Source organism: Meles meles, chromosome 10, assembly GCF_922984935.1.
Source record: "Meles meles chromosome 10, mMelMel3.1 paternal haplotype, whole genome shotgun sequence".
Lineage (NCBI taxonomy): Eukaryota > Metazoa > Chordata > Mammalia > Carnivora > Mustelidae > Meles > Meles meles.
The window spans coordinates 94,264,914-94,291,602 of NC_060075.1; positions in this window are offsets into that span (position 1 = coordinate 94,264,914).

Here is a 26,689-nt window from a genome sequence, read left to right on the forward strand (position 1 = left end):
GATCCTGGATATCAACCTTTTGTCTGTATTGTCATTTGAAAATATCTTCTCCCATTCCATGGGTTGCCTCTTTATTTTGTTGCCTGTTTCCTCTGCTGTGCAGAAGCTTTTGATCTTGATGAAGTCCCAAAAGTTCATTTTTGCTTTTGTTTCCTTTGCCTTTGGAGATATATCTTGAACGAAGTTGCTGTAGCTGATATCGAAGAGGTTACTACCTATGTTCTCCTCTAGGATTCTGATGGATTCCTGTCTCACGTTGAGGTCTTTTATCCATTTCGAGTTTATCTTTGTGTATGGTGTAAGAGAATGGTCGAGTTTCATTCTTCTACATATAGCTGTCCATTTTTCCCAGCACCATTTATTGAAGAGACTGTCTTTTTTCCACTGTATGTTTTTTCCTGTTTTGTCGAAGATTATTTGACCATAAAGTTGAGGGTCCATATCTGGGCTCTCTACTCTGTTCCACTGGTCTATGTGTCTGTTTTTATGCCAGTACCACGCTGTCTTGGTGGTCACAGCTTTGTAGTAAAGTTTGAAATCAGGTAATGTGATGCTGCCAGTTTTATTTTTGGTTTTCAACATTTCCTTAGCAATTCAGGGTTTCTTCTGATTCCATACAAATTTTAGGATTATTTGCTCCAGCTCTTTGAAAAATATCGGTGGAATTTTGATCAGAATGGCATTAAAAGTATAGATTGCCCTAGGCAGTATAGACATTTTAACAATGTTTATTCTACTGATCCAAGAGCATGGAATGGTCTTCCATCTTTTTGTGTCTTCTTCAATTTCTTTCATGAGTGTTCTGTAGTTCCTCAAGTACAGATCGTTTACCCCTTTGGTTAGGTTTATTCCCAGGTATCTTATGGTTCTTGTGCTATAGTAAATGGAATCAATTCTCGAATTTCCCTTTCTGTATTTTCATTGTTAGTGTATAGGAAAGCCACTGATTTCTGTACATTGACTTTGTATCCTGCCACGTTACTGAATTGTTGTATGAGTTCTAGTAGTTTGTGGGTGGAGTCTTTGGGGTTTTCCAATATAAAGAATCATGTCATCTGCAAAGAGAGAGAGTTTGACTTCTTCATTGCCAATTTGGATACATTTTATTTCTCTTTGTTGTCTGATTGCTGTTGCTAGGACTTCTAGTACTATGTTGAACAAGAGTGGTGAGAGTGGGCATCCTTGTCGTGTTCCTGATCTCAACGGGAAGGTTGCAAGCTTTTTCCCATTGAGGATGATATTTGCTGTGGGTCTTTCATAGATAGATTTTATGAAGTTCAGGAATGTTCTCTCTATCCCTATACTTTGAAGCGTTTTCCTCAGGAACGGATGCTGGATTTTGTCAGAATGCTTTTTCTGCTTCAATTGAGAGGACCAATATGGGTCTTCTCTCTTCTCTTATTGATTTGTTCTATCACATTGATTGATTTGCGAATGTTGAACCATTCTTGTAACCCAGGGATGAATCCCACCTGGTCATGGTGGATAATCTTTTTATTTTTTTTTCTTTAAATATTTTATTTTATTTATTTGTCAGAGAGAAGGAGAGAGAGAGAGAGCACACAGGCAGGCAGAGAGGCAGGCAGAGGTGGAGAGAGAAGCAGGCTCCCTGCCGAGCAAGGAGGCCATGTGGGACTCGATCCCAGGACCCTGGGATCATGACCCGAGCTGAAGGCAGCAGCTTAACCCACTGAGCCACCCAGGCGTCCCTGGATAATCTTTTTAATGTGCTGCTGGATCCTGTTTGCTAGAGCCTTGTTGAGAATCTTAGCATCCATTTTCATCAGTGATATTGGTCTGAAATTCTCCTTTTTTGTAGAGTCTTTGCCTGGTTTGGGGATCAGGGTAATGTGGCTTCATAAAAAGAGTCTGGAAGTTTTCCTTTGCTTCAATTTTTTGATACAGCTTCAAGAGAATTGGTGTTATTTCCTCTTTGAAAGTTTGGTAGAATTCCCGCAGGGAATGCATCAGGTCCTGGGCTCTTGTTTTTTGGGAGGATTTTGATCACTGCTTCAACCTCATTACTAGATATCAGTCTATTCAGGTTGTTAGTTTCTTCCTGGTTCAATTTTGGGAGTTTATAGTTTTCCAGGAATGCATCCATTTCATCTAGGTTGCTTAGCTTATTGGCATATAACTGTTGGTAATAATTTCTGATGATTGTTTCTATTTCCTTGGTGTTAGCTGTGATCTCTCCCTTTTCATTCATAATTTGATTAATTTGGGCTTTCTCTCTTTTCTTTTGGATTAGTGTGGCCAATGGTTTATCGATCTTGTTGATTCTTTAAAAATACCAGCTTCTAGTTTCATTGATATGTTCTACTGTATCTCTGGTTTCTATCTCATTGATCTCTGCTCTAATCTTGATTATTTCCCTTCTTGTGTGTGGAGTTGGTTTGATTTGTTGTTGATTCTCCAGTTCTTTAAGGTGCAAGACAGCTGGTGCATTCTGGATTTTTCAATTTTTTTTGAGGGAGGCTTGGATGGCTATGTATTTCCCCCTTAGAACTGCCTTTGCTGTATCCGATAGGTTTTGGACCGAAGTGTCTTCATTCTCATTGGTTTCCATGAATTGTTTAAGTTCTTCTTTGATCTCCTGGTTGATCCAAGCATTCTTAAGCAAGGTGGTCTTTAGCTTCCAGGTGTTCAAGTTCCTTCTGAACTTTTCCTTGTGATTGAGTTCCAGTTTCAAAGCATTGTGATCTGGGAATATGCAAGTTATAATGTCAGTCTTTTGATATCGGTTGAGTCCTGCTTTGTGACCCAGTATGTGGTCTATTCTGGAGAAGGTTCCATGTGCACTTGAGAAGAATGAGTATTCTGTTGTTTTAGGGTGGAATGTTCTGTATATATCTATGAGGTCCACCCGGTCCAATGTGTCATTCAATGCTTTTGTTTCTTTATTGATTTTCTGTTTGGATGATCTGTCTATTACTGAGAGAGGCGTGTTATCTCCTACTCTTAATGTATTCATATCAATATGAGTATTTATCTTGATTAATAGTTTTCTTATGTAATTGGCTGCTCCCATATTGGGGGTATAGATATTTACAATTGTTAGATCATCTTGGTGGATAGTCCCTTTAAGGATTATGTAGTGTCCTTCTGTATCTCTGACTACAGTCTTTAGTTTAAAATCTAATTTATCTGATATGAGAATCACTACCCCGGCCTTCTTTTGAGCCCCATTGGCATGAAAGATGCTTCTCCATCCCTTCACTTTCAGTCTGGGTGCATCTTTAGGTTCAAAATGGTTCTCCTGTAGACAACATATGGATAGGTCCTGTCGTTTTATCCAATCTGCAACCCTGTGTCATTTTATGGGCGCATTTAGGCCATTCACATTGAGAGTGATTATTGTGAGATACATTTTAATTGATATCATGTTACCTTTGATGTCTTTCTTTCTGTAGATTGTCTCTATATTTCTGTTCAATGATATTTTTAGGATTTTTTCTCTTTTATAGAACCCCCCTTAAAATTTCTTGCAGTGTCAGCTTGGTGGTTGCATACTCTTTTAAGGCTCGCTGGTCTTGGAAACTCTTTATCTCTGCATCCATTGTAATGTCAGTCTTGCTGGATAAAGTATTCTTGGCTGCATGTTCTTCTCATTTAGTACCCTGAATATATCTTGCCAGTCCTTTCTGGCTTGCCAGTTCTCTGTGGACAGGTCTGATGTTATTCTGATGGGCTTTCCTCTGTACGTAAGGAGCCTCTTTGTCCTAGTGGCTTTCAAGAGATTGTACTGGACATCTCACTGTGATGGTAAATAGGTTAAAAAATTATCTATATAAAGAAAAAATGAACCAGAATAGTGGGAACGAGTTAAAAATAAAAGTTGTATCTATGAAGTAGTGGTGGTTGTTCTCTTGTCATCTTTTTTTTTTCTTTCCTGGTTGGTTTTCTGGGGGAGGGGCCTGTCACGTGTGTTTTCAGTCAAGGATGTTCCCTGAGTTCAGTCCTCCAGCCCCTCTCAAGAGGGTGGGCTCTGAGGAAACCGGTTTTTCAGGCTTTTGTTCCCTGGAGGTTTTTATGTTTGTTTGGGTTTTTTTGTTTTCTCTCTCTCTCTCTCTCTCTCTCTTTCTCTCTCTCTCTCTCTCTCTCTCTCTCTCTTTCTCTCGCCTTGACAGTTTTTGACGGTTTTTGGAGGTTTAGAGGAAAGCAAACTGCACCCCGACCTCCCTCTCAGAGAGAAGCCTCAGATTGCTCCCCGTGGATGTTGCAGAGCTGCTGGCAGAGCAGTTTCTGAGTCGCAGTCCCTGGGGGTGCAGGATCTCCTCCTTGTACCCCAAACCACGGCGGCGGGAGCAGCTGTCTGGGCAGCTCCAGACCGCCAGAGAGGTTCCAAGCAGCCATCGCACACTGAGATTTTCCCGCTGGCCAGGGTTGGGAGTTTCTAGTCTTTCCAGTCCAAGAGTACTGGGTGGCGCGCACCGGGTCTAAGAGTGCCAAGCTGGTGTGCACCTCTGCGGGGGGAGAGTGTGGGGCGCATGTCCCTCAGGTTCTGCTGTCTGGCGAGGCTCCCAGCCCCTCACAGGAGCCGGACCCCATGAGTTCTCAGACACACTGGTGGCTCAGGAACCAAGACCTGGTTTCTTCGCTGCACTCTCTCTGGCTCAGCGCCAGGGGAGGCTGTCCTGGGTCCGAGGACTTAAGCTCCTTTCCCTAACCACCCCAATTCCCACAATTTCCCCCCTCAATCCTTTGCTCTTTTTGAGTGCTTTCAACCAGACTCCAAGTTAATGCTGATCCCCAGACACAGGGCACTCTCATATGTATTACTTTCCAATCGGTCGCCTCTGGTGGCTCCCTCCCCCTTTTGTTTATCTTCCGATATCAGTCCCACGTTCCCACCCTGCTTTACCTGCCCACTGGTGTCTTCTGCCCCTGTAGAGATCCAGACATGTATAATTCTGATCTCAGGTTGATTTCATGGGTGACCGGAGTTCTTTGGTAGGTAATCAGCTCACTTTAGGGTACAGGTTGAAACGGCGCCTCTTCCTACTTCCCTGCCATCTTGTCTCCCCCCAGGTGGTTGTATTCAAGTTACAGGAGAATATATTACAGCTTCATCTAGTGCTCTCTTGTGGAGAACTTTCTTTCCATTCTTTCTGTTCTGTATTTCAGCCAGCATCACAGCGACTCTGGCAAGCCATGCACAAGAACTTAAAGATAACCTTGAACTTCAGCTCATGGGAGTAGGGGAAATTTCACCTCCTGCTATCACGAAATGAGCCACACTGGATTCTTAACATTTAAAATATTCACATTATACAATAAATTTTGGTGGGTCCCAGAAGCTGGTATTTAGATTTCCACCTGGAGCTATAAATATTTTGCTGGACGACGAAATGTATACCAACAAAGAAGTTGCTTCAATAACTTGACGTTGTGAAGGGGAAATCACTTAAGATGTCAGCAGGCAGAAGACACAACAATATGTGTTTCTTTCTTCGTGTCCTTTATTAAACCTAGAAAACAAGGTGAAATTAAAATATTCTGGAAGGAAGTAAGCTGAGGAATTGGAATCAGAGATGCAGCATAGTGGCTCCCAGACGCCTTATACTAGTAGAATCTTCAGCCTGCTAACCTCTGGATGGTATGAATAATCTGGTTGAGACTGATTGATAGCTGGTTTGCATATTTCCAACCACATCCCATATCCTTTTATGGAGCAATGACTGCTGTCAGGCTGATGGCTGACCCTCTGGGTGTTTGCGTCAGTAAAATGTGAATCACCACTTCCCTCCAGGAGCTCATAGTCATCTTGGGAAACCTGCACACAAACACAATCCTATCATTTTGGGAGTCTTCCTCTAAAACCAATGTGTGCATTTCCATGTTTTCCTATGATGCAGCAATTCTGTTTTGGGGTGTATTTCCCAAGAAAACACTTACATGAGCCCAGAGAGATGTGATAAATATCCCTAGTGGCTTCATATTTAACAGTGAACCACCGGAAACACCTGACACATTCCTTAACAAAGCAAAGGATGAATGAAATGAGGACACAATTGTAAAACAGAGTGCATGATAACACTTAAAATAATTTATATATTTATTTTTATGTGTATATATATTTACATATATGCTTAAATGTTTATATGTATTTATATGCATATACCTATATATGGATATTTATTTTTTGTATATTTATATGTGTTTGTATGTATTTAGTTGTATTTATGCTTTTATACATATATTTATACATATATATGTTTATGCAGACATATATATATACAAATAGATTTTAGTAACATAACACTTATTCTTTAAAAGATGTTCTTTTATGTAACTCCTGTAAATTCATAATATAAAGATAATATTTATGATTTTTAAATATCCATACATGGGGTGCCTGGGTTGTTTGGATGATTAGGCATCTGACTCTTGATCTCAGCTCAGGTCTTGATCTCAGGGTAGGGAGTTCAAGCCCCATGCTGGGCTCCACACTGGGCCTGGACCCTACTTAAAAAAAAAAAATCTATGCATCTAAGTATTAAAATATATGAAAGGTTACACATCAAGTTCATGATAGGGTTGCCTCTTTCTGCAGTAAAGATTTCACTTATTCCATAATTATTTAATGCGATCTTGGGGAGAGGGCACTGAGGTCAGGAAAGCTCACATGGACCTTGTATGTGAGAGTGTGATTGTGGATGGACAGTGGTGATAAAAGATCAGTGTCAGATGGTGAAGAAATGACACAAGACTGGATGCTCGAGGGAAACTGCAGGGCTGCTTCAGAGTGGGGACCTGGAAGAACAAGTGGATAGTGGCTTGAGAAGAGGGGCGTCAGCCACATTAAAACCTAGGGGAGGAGCACAGCAGGCAGAAGGAGGAGCAGGCACCCGGAGCTTAAGTAGGAAGTTGGCATGAATTGGACATGAGGAACAGGGAGAAAGTGGGAGAGGAAGGCCAAGCCCAGGTCTGGTGACTTTGTAGGCCAAGCCGTCCAGGAGAGGTGGCTCCCTCCTGAAGTGCGACAGGAGGTGTGGGACTCTCTTGACCAAAGGAATGATAGGACATAACTTGTGTTTTCAAGACTTGCTCTGACTGCTGCTTGAAGAACAACGTTGAATGGCAGGGGGGTGCCTGGGGGTTCAGCATCTGCCTTTGGCTTAGGTCATGATTTCAGGGTCCTGGGATCAAATCTGCTTAGCAGGGACTCTGCTTCTCCCTCTGCCCCTGCCCCCTGCTCATGTTTTCTCTCTAATAAATAAAAATTTTTAAGAAAGAGAAGGAAGGAAGGGAAGAAGGAAGGAAGGAAGGAAGGAAGGAAGGAAGGAAGGAAGGAAAGAAAGAAAGAAAGAAAGAAAGAAGGGAAAGACAGTGGTTAGCAGATTATTACAAAGTCCACATTGCAGGTTGAGTGGTTGAACCTGAGGGACATGGTTGAATAGGGAGAGAGGTGGCTGGGTGTGGTATTTGGAAAACTGACAGATAGATTGAATTAAGAGAGGATGTGACTGTGCTTTCCAGAACCAGGCAGATGGATTGACTCTCCTGAATGCAAGCCAGCAGACTGACTGGAAGTAACCTCTGTTGCTTTTGGACCAAAGCACTAAAAAGAGAAAAATTGGGAAAAACTCCTGGTTTCTGGCTTGGGTGAGAGGGTGTGTCCTGCTATACTGAGGACATGGCAGGAAAACTGGGTCTGGGGACATGGAAGTTAGGAATTCTTAGGCTATGTTAGATCTGAGATATTTACTACATGTCCCTGTGTAGATAGGTGTGCGAGTTGGATGTAGAAGTCAAGGTAACAAGAGAGAGAAGGAAGGGAGAGTCGTTGGGACACCAGTGATAACTGACATGCAGAAGTAGAGAAGAGCACCAGACAGTAGGGAGAATTTAGAAATTTTCTAAAGGGGCCTAGGACCCAGACCTCCTTCTCCAATCATCAAGCAAATTGGACAAAAGAAGAGGAGCCATCAAAGGAGGTGGAGACGAGTGTCCTAGCAGCAAAGAGGACAGCCAGATGTTTGGGACATCACAGGAGCCAGGAGGAGAAAGAATTCCAAGGGAGTGGTCTACTATGGCACAGAGCTGTGGAGATGTGAAAAGACGAGACCAGTCACCCGTGGCAGGGGACCCAGGAGAAGGGGTTGCAGGGAGAATATCAGGTGGGGCAGTGGAGCAGCAACTGCTGGAAATTCTTTCAAGATTTTCACAAGAATCAAGCAGGGAAATGAAGCAGTAGCTGCAGGGAAATATGGCATTAAAGAATTGTTTAAAATCCAGTAGATACTATGTGGGGTCGCATTCTGTTAGCTATGATTCACAAAGATGGGGAACAAATGGTCATGGGGTGGAGGAGCTTGAAATGGAAACTCAAGCTGTCTCTACAGGGTTTTGCTTTTATTTTCAAAGACATGCTGCAAATTCGACAGAATGTTAAGGGTAAATGGTGGAAATAGCTGTATTGGGTCCACAAGGCCCGTTTCTGTATTGTAGACGTTTTCCCAAAGGGACAGCACATGTTTGCACACACATGTAATTAGGAGGTGAGGGTGGGTATTATCTTCTGTGATAGACCCAGCAAGTTGGATTGAGTTTTAAGAAAGGAGTTCACAACTGCGTAAAGAATGTTTGGGTGAGGTTATGATGTTTCCAGAGCTGCTAAGTATTTCCAATTCTCTTCCTCTTCCTGAAACATACAAGACTGTGCTCCCCAGAACTGGGCAGATGGATTGACTCTCCTGAACAATTCAGGCCAACAGGTTATGACGGGAAGTGACCTCTGTCACTTCTGGACCAAAGCACTGAAAAGCTGGAGAAGCTGCCTGTATTATTCTTCTGTCAGAGGAAACCTGATGCGTCCTGTGAAAGGAGGGTGTCTTGAGACTCCCTGGCAAAGCTGAGCTGCGAGACTGGTTGCCCTGGAGATTTGCTCTGAATCACAAAGAACTCTGCAGGAGAAAAAATGGACTTTCTTATGTTAAGCTCCTGAGATTATGGTGGTGTTTGTTATCAACCCAACACAATTAGCCTAAACCTCATGCCACGTGAATCAGCCTGTATCTCCACCATAGCCTAGCATCTACTATGTGCCACAGAAGGATGGCAGAGAAAGACGGCTGTTACCCCATAAATTCAACTTCTTAATAACCTGCCTAGATGTTTATTTTTTTATCTCTTGACATTGTCTCTTCTCTGCCAAAATCATGTGGACAGAAGAGGCCTTTTCAGAATGTTATGTGAAGAAACCAGAGTCTGTCAAGGCTTGAGAGTCAAGCAGAAAGGTAATAGAATGTGTGTGATCCCAAGGCGTCTGCCAACAGAATGGTCCTCAGTTATTATGGGTTGAATTGCATCTTCTGAAATTTCTGGGTTGAAGTCCTAACCCTTCTACTGCAGAATGGGACTGTACATGGTGTGAGAACTGACTGACTTCTGCACCCCTTGGTCACCGTGGTCTGAGATACAGTGAGCTCAGTGTCCTGAAGCCGGGGAGCTTCTGGGCTCCTGGAGCAGGAGAGGCCATCCTTTCACACTGCACTGGGCCTAGCCTGACAGCAGATCAAAGACAAAGCAGAGCCTGGGGAAGGAGAGATGAGCAGAAGGACCCAAAGAACTGAGACTTTCCTTGTGGGAAAATTGTGGGTGGGGCTTGTGTCTCACAGTCCCATGCAGATCCGTATCTGTGTGAACTTGCACACGTCCTGGGCCTGAATCTCACATCCCATCAATGGCAGGAGTAAATTCCAATGAGCAGTCAGTAACTCATTTATGGAAGTTTCCAGCGACCCTACAAATGGAGACATGGCTCCCAAGGCAGTTCTCCACACATAGAAAATTGATCTCTCCTGTGTAATATGTGTTCTTGCCAATTATAATTTTCATGCTCAGGTTATACATGAGACAAGCTATTTCAGAAGCTCTTAAATCCATGAAACCAAGTCCTGTGGTTGCTCCAGAGGTAGAATCTATAGGCGGCTGATTCTACAGATGCCAATTACTGGGTTGGAGGCTGACCCTTGGGTCCCACCTGCCATGTGTGTAACTCTAGGACCTGGAAGAGGGTGTCTGAGGGTAGCAAAAGCCCATCAGGTAAAATGAGTCACGGCCATTTGTCTTAATACCTTATTTTCTCAATGATTTGTTTCTGATTGCATGTAACCTACTGTTTTCTTGTTTACCTAATGATTTTATTTAAAACATGTACATTATAATACTATCTCATTGGCATAAGTTTAAATCGTCTTAATTATAACATATTATTATAGCTCATTATCATTTGCTATGTTTTCTTTTGTGCTCATTCTCATTAAATAAAATAAAAATGTATGACTTAAAAATATACTTTCTGGAGCAGTTTCAGGTTCAAAGCAAAATTGAACACAAAGTACAGAGAATTATTGTACACTCCCACTCCCATAAATGCACAACCTCCCTTATTATTGACATCCTGCCCCAGAGTGGTACGTTTGCTACAATCCATGAACCTACCATGAACCAACTATGCAAGGAACCAACTGTGTCAATAGTTGAGTGCATTTATGTGGGTCTCTTTCTGTACTCTTTATTCTGTTTTATTGATCTATTTTTACATCAAAACCACACTCCCCTGAATAGTAGTGTACCGTAATAGTAAGTCTTTAAATCAGGTAGTGTCAATCCTCCAACTTTGTTCTTTCCCTTCCAAACTGTGTTCATTATTCCAGGTTTCCATATATCTTTTAGAATTAGTTTGTCATTATCCACAGAATAAGCTGACACATTTTGACTGTGACCATGTCGAATCCATAATCAAAGCTGGAAGAACTGACATTTTGACAATATGCCATAAACACATAAATCCACTTAATCTTGGGGGTGATACCCCATCCTATTCACAGGTCCAGCCATTCACGGGCACAGTTACATGGGCATGCAAACCAAGGGTGAGAACTTCTGGGCTATCTTAGGACTGTGGCCACCACACTGCTCTATATTACAGGGACTTAAAGGATATAATCAATAAATGCAGTAAGAGGTCCTTGATTGACCCCGGCTTGAACAAATCAGTTATAAGAAGATATCTGAGGGACAACAACTTAGTAAAGGTGATAGGAACTACTGCCAATTTTAGTGAAGTGATAATGATATTTCAGGTGTCTTGAATTAAAAAATAAGAGTCCTATGTTGTAAAGTTGCAAGCTGACACATCTAGAAATAAAGTACCATGATGTCTGTAATTTCCTTTAAAATATTGCTTCAAAGACAAGAATTAACAGAGACCATTATGGCAACATATTAATGGTTGTTACAACCAGATGACAAATGATTTCTATGAGGTTTTCATTATAGAAAGAAAAAAACAATAGAGAAGTGAGAAGAAACATCAGGGCCTTGGCACTGGTCTTTGGAAGTAGATATATGGAAGACAGAAATTTTTTTAATAGCTTTTTATTTTGGTGACTTTTAGATTTGCAGTAAAGTTGTCAAGATAGTGGAGTTCCAATCTGCCCTTCGCCCAGCTTCCCCCATGTTATCTTAGCCAACCAGCATTTGCCAAAACCAAAATAAAGAGACTAGCATGGGTATGATACCTGGGTATGATGTACTAACTAACCTACAAATTTAATTGAATTTCACCCGTTTATCTTTTTTTTATTTCTTTTTAGTATTCTGGGACTCCATATTGCTTTAAGAGTTGCTTAGAATTGTGGAATAGATCAAAGTTTTTAGCATAATAAAAAAGGTTGGAGAGGCCCGCTGGTCGCATGGAGCTTGCCTCCTCAGGTGGAGTAAGTGAAGACTGTAATTAATGGTCATCTGCTGGGTGATTACCAAAAGCAATGCAAGGATAAGAGTTTAATAGGGTGAATAGTAACTTTATAAAGTAACATTGGAGATTGTTTATATTTGAACAAATAGAGCAGAAGACCACAGACCCACTACCACTACCAACAGCAACAGAAACAAGACACAGAAAGGAAAACAAAACAAAACACCTTTCTGATTTACAAAATATTTGGCTTTTGTTTTGTCTTCTTCTTTGTTTTTGTTTGTTTGTTTTTGGTTTTTGGTTTTGGCTTTCCTGTCACAAAAGATCAAGACAAATAAAACAGAAAATACTACCTATTGTTGGAGTTTTTCAGTAAATATCTGCACTCAGCAAAACTAAAACTAGAACACACACAAGTGAGCCTTAGTTTTCTGCTTTCTGCAAGTCAACTTAAATTTAATGAATGAAATCATTACTTTCAAAATTGGTAATGAACAAAGTCAACAGAAAAGTCTGGAAATTTCTCCATTAAAAATTCTTTTTCAAGAACAATCTCTGAAGAATTAACATCTTTATTTCATTTGAAAAAAATATATATTCACACTGAATACGATATCATTACAGAGCTCTCATTTTACTGGTCCATGTAAGACCACATCTGCCTGTGGGGGAAGGGGTGACTCCTTTAATCCTTTCCACATGTGGCTTTGACAATGGATCCTCAGGGGGTACATTTCTCAACATTGATATAAATTATAATTTCTGTCAAAAGACTGACATACTGGTTGGTTTAGAAAGGTTTATTTTTGAATTCAAGATAGGATTGGCAGGTTTTGACACAAGTCACATCCTCAGAGACTGTCATATTTGGAATCTGAGAGGTCTATCTTGTTGGAGATGTGGATTTAAAGCTTGCTGGTGTGAATTTGAAGCCTGATTGCTTTGCAGGTGCAGCAGCTTCACAAGGTGGAGCCGTCAACTGTCCTATAAAAAATCACATTGCTGTGGACAATACACAAATCTCACCTGCAGGCCTTGTGAACCTCAGGGTTGAGTAAAAGCAGACTTCATGTGGCTCTTACATTGTACAAAACCAGCAAAATGGCTTTTATTTTCAGCCCTGGCACTAAGATATTATTCTCTCAAGACTGGCATCTTTGTGAATTCCTAGTGTTTGTTTCCCCATTGTGATTCCATGTCCACATGAGAAGCAAAAACTGGTATAATAATTAAAATTACAATACAAGAGAACTATTAGAGGGGTCTCCCCTATTCTCTGGAGAGTTAGATAAAATTTAATGAAATGCTCAATTCTATGTTCTGTGGAATCCCAGTACTTTCTTCCAAACTCATGAAATTTTCCAGATGATAGAAAATCTCATAATCTTCCTGGATGAGAATTTCTGTTTCTTCATTTCATAGATCACTTTATGAAACTAATTCCCTTCCTCAATTTCAGCAATCAAGCTAATGAGGAAATAACAAGATTGTCATAGCAACGCTGGGCCACAAAATATGAAAATAGACAAGTGGACATCTTGGAAATGTAAAATGACATTGAAATGAAAACCAGGTAAACCTCAAAAGAGATGAGTAGAAAATTACCAGAATTAGTCAATTATAATAGAATTAATAATTTTAAAGTTTATTCTGAAAAAAATGCCATTTATTCTGAAATGAGGTTTAATGTAATGTAGCTAGAATAAGGACTATACTCTGAACACAGTACAGTGATACTAAGAAATAGAAAGTTAAATAAAAGAGTTTAAGAGAGATTGAAAATGTCACTCAAGATAGACCAATTAAGGAGTTTGAAAAGTAGAGAATAGCAAAGAAAGGGGCATTATTTTATCTTGTCTGCCTAATTCCAAAACACAATACATCAATTAATTTTGAAATAACTACGCGCTCCGTTGTCCCTCAGTTCATTTTGTTTTTTGTTTTTTTTTTTCATTTTATTTATTTTTTCAGTGTAACATTATTCATTCTTTTTGCACAACACCCAGTGCTCCATGCAAAACGTGCCCTCCCCATTACCCACCACCTGTTCCCCCAACCTCCCAGCCCTGACCCTTCAAAACCCTCAGGTTGCCCCAACCTCCCACCCCTGACCCTTCAAAACCCTTAGGTTGTTTTTCAGAGTACATAGTCTCTTATGGTTCGCCTCCCCTCCCCAATGTCCATAGCCCGCTCCCCCTCTCCCAATCCCACCTCCCCCCAGCAACCCCCAGTTTGTTTTGTGAGATTAAGAGTCATTTATGGTTTGTCTCCCTCCCAATCCCATCTTGTTTCATTTACTCTTCTCCTATCCCCCTACCCACCCATGTTGCTTCTCCATGTCCTCATATCAGGGAGATCATATGATAGTTGTCTTTCTCCGATTGACTTATTTCACTAAGCATGATACGCTCTAGTTCCATCCACGTCGTCGCAAATGGCATGATTTCATTTCTTTTGATGGCTGCATAGTATTCCATTGTGTATATATACCACCTCTTCTTTATCCATTCATCTGTTGATGGACATCTAGGTTCTTTCCATAGTCTGGCTATTGTAGACATTGCTGCTATAAACATTCGGGTACACGTGCCCCTTCAGATCACTATGTTTGTATCTTTAGGGTAAATACCCAGTAGTGCAATTGCTGGGTCATAGGGTAGTTCTATTTTCAACATTTTGAGGAACCTCCATGCTGTTTTCCAGAGTGGTTGCACCAGCTTGCATTCCCACCAACAGTGGAGGAGGGTTCCCCTTTCTCCACATCCTCGCCAGCATCTGTCATTTACTGACTTGTTAATTTTAGCCATTCTGACTGGTGTGAGGTGATATCTCATTGTGGTTTTGATTTGTATTTCCCTGATGCCGAGTGACGTGGAGCACTTTTTCATGTGTCTGTTGGCCATCTGGATGTCTTCTTTGCAGAAATGTCTGTTCATGTCCTCTGCCCATTTCTTGATTGGATTGTTTGTTCTTTGGGTGTTGAGTTTGCTAAGTTCCTTATAGATTTTTGGATACTAGCCCTTTATCTGATATGTCGTTTGCAAATATCTTCTCCCATTCTGTCAGTTGTCTTTTGGTTTTGTTAACTCTTTCCTTTGCTGTGCAAAAGCTTTTGATCTTGATGAAATCCCAATAGTTCATTTTTGCCCTTGCTTCCCTTGCCTTTGCCGTGGTGCCTAGGAAGATGTTGCTGCGGCTGAGGTCGAAGAGGTTGCTGCCTGCATTCTCCTCAAGGATTTGGATGGATTCCTTTCTCACATTGAGGTCCTTCATCCATTTGGAGTCTATTTTCGTGTGTGGTGTAAGGAAGTGGTCCAATTTCATTTTTCTGCATGTGGCTGTCCAATTTTCCCAGCACCATTTATTGAAGAGGCTGTCTTTTTTCCATTGGACATTCTTTCCTGCTTTGTCGAAGATTAGTTGACCATAGAGTTGAGGGTCTATTTCTGGGCTCTCTATTCTGTTCCACTGATCTATGTGTCTGTTTTTGTGCCAGTACCATGCTGTCTTGATGATGACAGCTTTGTAATAGAGCTTGAAGTCCGGAATTGTAATGCCACCAACTTTGGCTTTGTTCTTCAATATTCCTTTGGCTATTCGAGGTCTTTTCTGGTTCCATATAAATTTGAGGATTATTTGTTCCATTTCTTTGAAAAAAATGGATGGTATTTTGATAGGGATTGCATTAAATGTGTAGATTGCTTTAGGTAGCATAGATATTTTCACAATATTTATCCTTCCAATTCAGGAGCATGGAACATTTTTCCATTTTTTTGTGTCTTCCTCAATTTCTTTCATGAGTACTTTATAATTTTCTGTGTATAGATTCTTAGTCTCTTTGGTTAGGTTTATTCCTAGGTATCTTATAGTTTTGGGTACAATTGTAAATGGGATGGACTCCTTAATTTCTCTTTCTTCTGTCTTGTTGTTGGTGTACAGAAATGCAACTGATTTCTGTGCATTGATTTTATATCCTGACACTTTACTGAATTCCTGTACAAGTTCTAGCAGTTTTGGAGTGGAGTCTTTTGGGTTTTCCACATATAGTATCATATCATTTATGAAGAATGATAGTTTGACTTCTTCTTTGCCGATTTGGATGCCTTTAATTTCTTTTTGTTGTCTGATTGCTGAGGCTAGGACTTCTAGTACTATGTTGAATAGCAGTGGTGATAATGGACATCCCTGCCGTGTTCCTGACCTTAACGGAAAAGCTTTCAGTTTTTCTCCATTGAGAATGATATTTGGGGTGGGTTTTTCATAGATGGCTTTGATAATATTGAGGTATGTGCCCTCTATCCCCACACTTTGAAGAGTTTTGATCAGGAAGGGATGCTGTACTTTGTCAAATGCTTTTTCAGCATCTATTGAGAGTATCATATGGTTCTTGTTCTTTCTTTTATTAATGTGTTGTATCACATTGATTGATTTGCGGATGTTGAACCAACCCTGCAGCCCTGGAATAAATCCCACTTGATCGTGGTGAATAATCCTTTTAATGTACTGTTGAATCCTATTGGCTAGTATTTTGGCGAGAATTTTTGCGTCTGTGTTCATCAAGGATATTGGTCTGTAGTTCTCTTTTTTGGTGGGATCCTTGTCTGGTTTTGGGATCAAGGTGATGCTATCCTCATAAAATGAGTTTGGAAGTTTTCCTTCCGTTTCTATTTTTTGGAACAGTTTCAAGAGAATAGGAATGAGTTCTTCTTTAAATGTTTGGTAGAATTCCCCTGGGAAGCCGTCTGGCCCTGGGCTTTTGTTTGTTTGGAGATTTTGGATGACTGTTTCAATCTCCTTACTGGTTATGGGCCTGTTCAGGTTTTCTATTTCTTCCTGGTTCAGTTGTGGTAGTTTATATGTCTCTAGGAATGCATCCATTTCTTCCAGATTGTCCAATTTGTTGGCGTAGAGTTGCTCATAGTATGTTCTTATAATTGTCTGTATTTCTTTGGTGTTAGTTGTGATCTCTCCTCTTTCATTCATGATTTTATTGATTTGGGTCCTTTCTCTTTTCTTTTTGATGAGTCTGGCCAGGGGTTTATCAATCTTATTGATTCTTTCAAAGAACCAGCTCCTAGTTTCATTGATTTTTTCTATTGTTTTTTTGGTTTCTATTTCATTGATTTCTGCTCTGATCTTTATGATTTCTCTTCTCCTGCTGGGTTTAGGGTTTCTTTCTTGTTCTTTCTCCAGCTCCTTTACGTGTAGGGTTAGGTTGTGTACTTGAGACCTTTCTTGTTTCTTGAGAAAGGCTTGTACCGCTATATATTTTCCTCTTAGGACTGCCTTTGCTGTGTCCCACAGATTTTGAACTGTTGTGTTTTCATTATCATTTGTTTCCATGAATTTTTTCAATTCTTCTTTAATTTCCTGGTTAACCCATTCATTCTTTAGAAGGATGCTGTTTAGTCTCCATGTATTTGGGTTCTTTCCAGCTTTCCTCTTGTGATTGAGTTCTAGCTTCAGAGCATTGTGGTCTGAAAATATGCAGGGAATAATCCTAATCTTTTGATACCGGTTGAGACCTGATTTGTGACCCAGGATGTGATCTATTCTGGAGAAGGTTCCATGTGCACTAGAGAAGAATGTGTATTCTGTTGCTTTGGGATGAAATGTTCTGAATAGATCTGTGATGTCCATCTGGTCCAGTGTGTCATTTAAGGCCTTTATTTCCTTGTTGATCTTTGGCTTGGATGATCTGTCCATTTCAGTGAGGGGAGTGTTAAAGTCCCCTACTATTATTGTATTATTATTGATGTGTTTCTTTGATTTTGTTATTAATTGGTTGATATAGTTGGCTGCTCCCACGTTAGGGGCATAGATATTTAAAATGGTTAGATCTTCTTGTTGGACAGACCCTTTGAGTAGGATATAGTGTCCTTCCTCATCTCTTATTATAGTCTTTGGCTTAAAATCTAATTGATCTGATATAAGGATTGCCACCCCAGCTTTCTTCTGATGCCCATTAGCATGGTAAATTGTTTTCCACCCCCTCACTTTAAATCTGGAGGTGTCTTCGTGTCTAAAATGAGTTTCTTGTAGGCAACATACTGATGGGTTTTGGTTTTTTATCCATTCTGATACCCTGTGTCTTTTGATTGGGGCATTTAGCCCATTAACTTTCAGGGTAACTATTGAGAGATATGAATTTAGTGCCATTAGTAGCCTGTAAGGTGACTGTTACTGTATATTGTCTCTGTACCTTTCTGATCTACTACTTTTAGGCTCTCTCTTTGCTTAGAGGACCCCTTTCAATATTTCCTGTAGAGCTGGTTTGGTGTTTGCAAATTCTTTCAGTTTTTGTTTGTCCTGGAAGCTTTTGATCTCTCCTTCTATTTTCAATGATAGCCTAGCTGGATAGAGTATTCTTGGCTGCGTGTTTTTCTCGTTGAGTGCTCTGAATATATCATGCCAGCTCTTTCTGGCCTGCCAGGTCTCTGTGGATAAGTCTGCCGCCAATCTAATATTTTTACCATTGTATGTTACAGACTTCTTTTCTCGGGCTGCTTTCAGGATTTTCTCTTTGTCACTAAGACTTGTCAATTTTACTATTAGGTGACGGGGTGTGGACCTATTCTTGTTGACTTTGAGGGGGGTTCTCTGCATCTCCTGGATTTTGATGCTTGTTCCCTTTGCCATATGAGGGAAATTCTCTCCAATGATTCTCTCCAATAGACCTTCTGCTCCCCTCTCTGTTTCTTCTTCTTCTGGAATCCCAATTATTCTAATGTTGTTTCGTCTTATGGTGTCACTTATCTCTCGAATTCTCCCCTCATGGTCCAGTAGCTGTTTGTCCCTCTTTTGCTCGGCTTCCTTATTCTCTGTCATTTGGTCTTCTATATCACTAATTCTTTCTTCTGCCTCATTGATCCTAGCAGTGAGAGCCTCCATTTTTGATTGCACCTCATTAATAGCTTTTTTGATTTCAACTTGGTTAGATTTTAGTTCTTTAATTTCTCCAGAAAGGGCTTTAATATCTCCAGAGAGGGTTTCTCTAATATCTTCCATGCCTTTTTCGAGCCCGGCTAGAATGTTCAGAATCGTCATTCTGAACTCTTGATCTGACATATTACCCATGTCTGTGTTGATTAGGTCCCTAGCCTTCGGTACTGTCTCTTGTTCTTTTGTTTGTGGTGATTTTTTCCGCCTTGTCATTTTGTCCAGATAAGAGAATATGAAGGAGCAAATAAACTACTAAAAGGGTGGCAAAGACCCCAGAAAAATGCGCTGTAACCAAATCAGAAGAGACCCCAAATTGTGGGGGGGAGAAAGGGGATAAAAACAGCTTCTGAAAAAAAAAGAAAAAAAAAAGGAAGAAAGAAAAAATTTAAAAAATAAACAAATAAAAAATATAAAAAAGAAAGAAAAAATATATATATTTAGATGAACTAGTCAAAAAAATGTTAAAAAAGAAAAGGGTAAAAGTTTAAAAAAAATTTAGCAGAAGAAGAAAAAAGAAAAAGGAAAAAAGAATTGAAAAAAGAAAAAAAAATTGAAGTAGCCGCAAGACTAAAGAATCATGGGGAGAAAGCCATGAGTTCCATGCTTTGCTTTCTCCTCCTCTGGAATTGCTCTGCTGTCTTAGGAATTGAATCTGCTTTCTCCTTGATAGATGAACTTCGTCCTGGCTGGATATTTTGTTGATCTTCTGGGGGAGGGGCCTGTTGTAGTGACTCTCAAGTGTCTTTGCCCGAGGCGGGATTGCACCGCCCTTACCGGCGGCCGGACTAAGTAATCGGCTCGGGTTCGCTTTTGGGAGCTTCTGTTCCCTGAACGCTTTCTGTAGAGTTCCGGAGGACGGGAATGAAAATGGCGGCCTCCCAGTCTCCAGCCCGGAGGAGCCGAGAGCCTGGGGCCCCACTCCTCAGTGCGCCCCCAGAGGACAGCACCCAATCACTCCCGTATCCCCAGCCTCTAGCTGCGCTCCGAGCTCACCCAGCCCGCGACCAGTTCAAGGTAACCCCGAGCTGAGAGTTTAGTCCTCGGCTCTGTCTCTCCAGCCGGCTTCTCCGTTCTAATAGCTGCGAGCTCTCCGACACTCCGACTCCCCCGATCCTTCTGTGACCCTGCGGGGCCTGGGGCCACGCTGGCTCCGCGTGGGCTTCACCCCGGTTTAGCCCCTGGAGCAATGTCCCTCAGTGGAACAGACTTTTAAAAGTCCTGATTTTGTGCTCCGTTCCTCTGCCGCTTGCCGGGAGCCGGCCCCTCCCCCCGCGGTCTATCTTCCCGTCGTTTTAGATTCACTTCTCCGCCAGTCCTACCTTTCAGAAAGTGGTTGATTTTCTGTTTCTAGAGTTGCTGTTCTTCTTCTCTTCGCTCTCCCGTTGGATTTGTAGGTGTTTGCAATGTTTAGATAAGCTATCGAGCTGATCTCCTGCTACCTGATGTAGTCTCAGGCTGCTACTTCTCCGCCATCTTGACTCCTCCCCCCTCATTTTGTTCTCGAGCTGGCAATGAGATCTCCTCTGCATTTCCTTATGATCTGTACTATGTCTCTCTTTTCTTGTAGATTTCTTTTCTGTCAGTAGAAGTTAAAAGGAAATAATGTTGCTCAAAGTGTGCTATACAAAAGGATATCACCAGAGGCTGTGATGAAACACAACAAATCCACGGTCAAACAAATTGGGAAATCGGTCCGCCTATGAAAGGCTATGGGAACTTCCACAGCAAAGAAACATGCTTGGCCTAATTGTAAGTCATGTTCTGAAATGACTTCATTTTGGAACTTCTTTTTCACTTGTAAAATTGAACGATGCTAGAACTTCCAGCTCTAATGGAGGAAGGAAGAAGGTCTGCCACTCCCTCCCCAGAGAAGCAGCTATAAATGAGCAAAAGTAACAAATCAATTCTTTCAGATGTCTGGGAAATCAACCAAAGTCTTGAAACAATCTGAGAACTGTCCCTTCTCAGAAAAGTGCTAAGTCTGGGGTCAGAACAGAGGAATCGCAGGCGCACTAGCCCAGGGCTCAGTGGGCGCAGACAGGCTGACATGAAGTGGCGGGCGGTGACAACCGCCAACTTCTCTCCCATGGTAAACAGAGCTCTCTGGCAGAAAGAAAGGGCTCCGGTTAACCACAAATACAGCAGATCCCAAGGCTGTCTTCAGGCACAGAAAAGAGGGGAATGAGCAAGCACAATGTATAAGCCAGGCTTGAAAATGGCCTGAACCTTGAACTTGCTCTTCCAAACCCACATACATTGGCAGAGATAAATACCTCATGGGCTTGAGGTCTTGGAGCACAATCGCTCAAGCTTCAGATTAAGCAATGCAGATACAGGGAAGTCATAATTGTAAATTAAGAATATAAAAAATTTTTGAGCAGCAAAGTCAGCTCCTGCATGCCACAGAACTCTGTCAAGACAGGATAATAAACAGAGAAACCAGCAAGTGAACAAAACCAATAATAACAGCAGCCGAAGAGGAAAGTCAGAGTCGAACTCTGATACATTATGTAAACTGTTCAGTTTTTAACCAAAACTAGGAGACATGGAAAGAAAGAGGGAGCCATGGCCCATGCTCGAAATGAAAGGGAACAAATCCATTCATATATGCCCAGATGTTATACTTGTAGGAGAGACTTAAAACAGCCATGACAAGTATGTTCAAAGAAGTGAAGAAAACCAGACATAAGGATTTATAGTGTGAAAATAATCTCTGTTTGAATAAACCAGTAGAGAGTCTAAAAGGGATACAATTTAGTTGTTACAAAATGATCTAAGGGAATTTCTGCAGTTGGATAAGAATAATAATTGAAATGAAAAAAGTCACCTAAGGGGCTCAACATCAAATCAAGATAGCAGAAAGTAAAGCAGGGAAATAGCATCTAGATAAACCACAATTAGCTTATCTACAGAACATGGGAAATGACAGAATAAATCCCAACAGGAGAGACCCACGAAAACCACTGAGTGCACCGACCTGTCATACAAGTCTCAAAGGAGAAAACAGAGAAGAAATGTAGAAAACATATTCCAAGAATGAATGAATAACAACATACCAAGAAACTCAACAAATCCCATAGAAAAGAGTTCCACACCTAGGCACATCATAGTAAAAGATACAGTCAAAGATAAAGAGAAAAATCATAGAAGCAGAAAGAGAAAAAGAAAGAAAGAAAGAAAAAGAAAGAAAGAAAGAAAGAAAGAAAGAAAGAAAGAAAGAAAGAAAGAGACTGATGACTTGTCACACATAGGGAAGTATCGATGGGATTAATCATGGCAGATGGACATCTAACCAGACACAATGTAAGGCAGAGAATATTGGAATGCCATATCCAAAGTGCTGGGGGACAAGTGGGATAGTCCACCAAGAATTCTATTTCCAGAAAAAGGATCCCTCAAAACCAAAAGTTAAACAGATATATTTCCAGATAAATGGAGTGGAAGAGTTTATTGCCAGCAAAAAGGACATACTGGAAATATAAAAGAAGACTTGTTGTCTGGGAAAAAAATTTCTATCAGATGGCAACTTGAAGCCATGGGAAGAAAAATAAAAGCCATGAGAATGGTAAATGTGTGGGTTAATATAAATATTTTATAAGCGATGTTTTTCTCATTTCTTCTCTTACTATGTTAAAAAGCATGAGATTGTGCAAGTGATAATTATAACACAGTATTATTAGACTTACACAAAAATAGAATATATATGAAAATGATAGCATAGAGGTGGGTTTGCAAATGCATCTATATTAGAGAAAAAGTTTCTATATTTTGTCAAAATTAAGTTCTTACTAATCTGATCTAGGTTGTGAAAATTAGGAAATATTGTAATCCCTACAGCAGCCAATAAAAACAAAAACAAAAACAAAAACCTCAAAAATATAGTTAAGAATCAACATAGCCTTTAAAATGCCACAGTGAAATAAATTTATCACAAAAGGTGGTGGTGAGCGGAAAGACAGAGGATCAAAAGACAGGATGTTTTCTGACTGCAACAGAATCAGAAATTGACGGCAAAAAGAAACCTGGTAAACCTAAACACATGTGGAAATTAAAGAACTCACTTCTAAATGACCATTCAAAAAATTTCACAAGAGAGTTTGGAAAAGATCCTAAACTTAATGAAAGTAAAAACATGACCTGTCCTAATTTATGGGGTACAGTTTCTGCAGGGTTGAGAGAAAAACCTATATATGTAAATGCTAATGTTAGGGTTTCCCTAACATTAAGTGAGGCTCCAATCAACCACCTAAGCTCCCCTTCAAGAAACTAGAAAAGTATGTAATAAAAAGTCTAACTGTTTGATGTTCAACTACTGATAACACTTATGTCTCACCATCCTGGTTCCTCCTCTGCCTGCCATCTGGACAAGCTGGTAAGAAAGTCCCTGGGCTCCTTCCTTTGTGCCCAGGGAATTGAAATACATCTGAACATCCACACCCAAGCCCCAGACCCTAAGCACTGTTAGAACCGCAGGCCAGTCTTCTCTTCCTGGTATTCTCCAGCAATTCTCATTCCTGCTTGGGAGCTGCCTTTCCCTCTGGAGAAAGCTTTATTATGCTCGTAACAGACATTTCGGCTCCTCGTGGTGGATGCCTATGGCATCATTAGTTTTGACATCCAGACCAAATTTGGGGTGTGGAGAAAATAAAATGGAGAGGAATCCAGTTAGTAAGACACAAGCAGCCTGGATGAGGAGGAACCAGAGGTCCCTCTGGGAGGATGGTAGTGTGCGGGGGCCACAAAGTAGCACAGAACCTCAGACAGAGAGGACTCAGGGGTTCATAGGAAGTACTGAATGTGGCACTTTACCTGACCTCCTCTACCAGCAGAAGGAAAACTCACAACCACCAAGAGAAGCACCTAAAATTTGGCTTATCTTAGCAGATTGATTCTTATGTTACTGTAGCTTAAGAAATTTAAGCAATGCAAAGCTACATTTATTGATTTTTTGTTGTTGTTGTTGTTGTTGTTTTTTCTTCAGTGTTCCAAGATTTGTTTTTGCCCCACACCCAGTGCTCCATGCAATATGTGCCCTCCTTAATACTCACCACCAGGCTCACCCCCCCCACCCCTTTCCCTTCCAAAACCCTCAGTTTGTTTCTCAGAGTCCACAGTCTCTCATGGTTCATGTCCCCCTCCAATTTACCCCAATTCACTTTTCCTTTCCTTCTCCCAATGTCCTCCATGGTACTCCTTATGCTCCACAAGTAACTGAAACCATATGATAATTAACTTTCTCCGTTTGACTTATTTCACTCAGCATAATCTCCTCCAGTCCCATCCATGTTGATACAAAATTTGGGTATTCATCCTTTCTGATGGAGGCATAATATGCCATAGTGTACATGGACACATCTTCCTTATCGATTCATCTGTTGTAGGACATCTTGGCTCTTTCCACAGTTTGGTTATTGTGGCCATTGCTGCATGAATGCTGGGCTACAGATGGCCCTTCTTTTCACTACTTCTGTATCTTTGGGATAAAAAGCCAGAAGTGCAATTGCAGGTTCATAGGGTAGCTCTATTTTTAATTTTTTGAGGAACCACCACACTGTTTTCCAAAGTGGCTGCACCAACTTGCATTCCCACCAACAGTGTAAGAGGGTTCCCCTTTCTCCACATCCTCTCCAACACTTGTTGTTTCCTGTCCTGTTAATTTTGACCGTTCTAATTGGTGTAAAGTAGTAACTCAATGTGGTTTTTTTTTTTTTTTAAGATTTATTTATTTGACAGATAGAGATTACAAGTAGGCAGAGAGGCAGGCAGAGAGAGAGAGAGGAGGAAGCAGGCTCCCAGCCAAGCAGAGAGCCCGATGCGGGGCTCGATCCCAGGACCCCGGGATCATGACCTGAGCTGAAGGCAGAGGCTTTAACCCGCTGAGCCACCCAGGTGCCCCTCAATGTGGTTTTGATTTGAATCTCCCTGATGGCTAATGATGATGAACATTTTTTCATGTGTTTGTTAGCCATTTGTATATCTCCTTTGGAGAAGTGTCTGTTCATGTCTTCTGCCCATTTTTTGACATGATTATCTGTTTTGTGTGTGTTGAGTTTTAGGAGTTCTTTATAGATCTTGGATATCAGCCCTTTATCTGTACTGTCATTTGTGAATATGTTCTCCCATTCTGTGTGTTGCCTCTTTGTTCTGTTGACTGTTTTTTGTTTTTGTTTTTGTTTTTTTTGCTGTACAGAAGCTTTTCACCTTGATGAAGTCCCAGAAGTTCATTTTCACTTTTGTTTCCTTTGCCTTTGGAGACCTGTCTTGAAAGAAGTTGCTGTGGTCAATGTCAAAGAAGTTACTGCCTATGTTCTTCTCTGGGATTTTGATAGATTCCTGCCTCACGTTGAGGTCTTTTATCCATTTTGAGTTTATCTTTGCATGTGGTGTAAAAGAGTGGTCAAGTTTCATTCTTCTATACATAGCTTTCCAGTTTTCCCAGAACCATTTATTGAAGAAACTCTCTTTTTTCCAATAGATATGTTTTCCTCCTTTGTCAAAGATTATTTGACCACAGAGTTGCAGGTTCATATCTGAGCTCTCTACTCTGTTCCACTGGTCTATGTGTCTGTTTTTGTGACAGTACGATACTGTGTTGGCGATCACAGCTTTGTTGTAAAGCTTGAAATCAGGTAACATGATGCTCCCAGCTTTGTTTTTCTTTTTCAACATTTCCTTAGCGATTCCAGGTCTTTTCTGGTTCCATATAAATTTTAGGATTGTTTTTTCCAGACTTTTGGGTTTTCCACATATAGTATCATATCTTCTGCAAAGAGTGATAGTTTGACTTCTTCTTTGCTAATTTGGATGCCTTTAATTTCTTTTTGTTGTCTGATTGCTGAGGCTAGGACTTCTAGTACTATGTTGAATAGCAGTGGTGATAATGGACATCCCTGCCATGTTCCTGACCTTTGTTGATAATAATTTCTGATGATTGTTTCCATTTCCTTGGTGTTAGTCGTCATCTCTCCCCTTTCATTCATAATTTATTTTAATTTGGGTTCTCTTTCTTTTCTTTTGGATTAGTATGGTCAGTGGTTTATTGATTTTATTAATTCTTTCAAAGAACCAGCTTCAGTTTCATTGATATGTTCTACTGTATCTCTTGTTTCTAACTCACTGATCTCTGCTGTAATCTTAATGATTTTCCTCTTTGTGCATGGGGTTTGCTTAATTTGTTGTTGATTTTCCAGTTCTTTAAGGTGTAAAGAGAGTTGGTGTATTTGGATTTTTCGATTTTTTTTTAGTGAGGCTTGGATTTCTATGTATTTCCTCCTTTGCTGGATCCCATAGGTTTTAGACCAACATGTCTTCATTCTCACTGGTTTCCATGAATTGTTTAAGTTCTTCTTTGATTTCCTGGTTGATCCAAACATTCTTGAGCAGGATGGTCTTTAGCTTCCAAGTGTTTGAATTCCTCCCAAACTTTTTCTTGTGGTGAGTTCCAGTTTCAAAACATTGTGGTCTGAGAATATGCAGGGAATAATATCAGTTCTTTTGGTATCAGTTGAGACCTGATTTGTGACCAAGCATTTGGTCTATTCTGGAGAAAGTTCCATATGCACTTGAGAAGAATGAGTATTCTGTTGTTTTAGGGTGGAATGTCCTGTATATATCGATGCGGTCCACCTGGTCCAATGTGTCATTCAATTCTCTTGCTTCTAAGTTGATTTTCTGTTTAGATGATCCGTCTATTACTGAGAGTGGCATGTTAAAATCCCTTACAATTAATGTATTCATATAAATATGACTTTTTATTTTGATTAACAGTTGGCTTATATAGTTGGCTACTTCCATGTTGGGTGCATAAATATTTATAATTGTAGGATCTTCTGGGGATAGACTCATTAAGAATGATGTAGTGTTCTTCTGTATCTCTGTCTACAGTCTTTAGCTTAAAATCTAATTTATCTGATATGAAAGTCACTACCCCAGCTTACTTTTGAGGCCTGTTGCCATGAAAGATGGTTCTCCATCCTTTCACTTTCAGTCTGGATGTATCTTTAGATTCCAAATGTGTCTCTTGTAGACAGCATATGG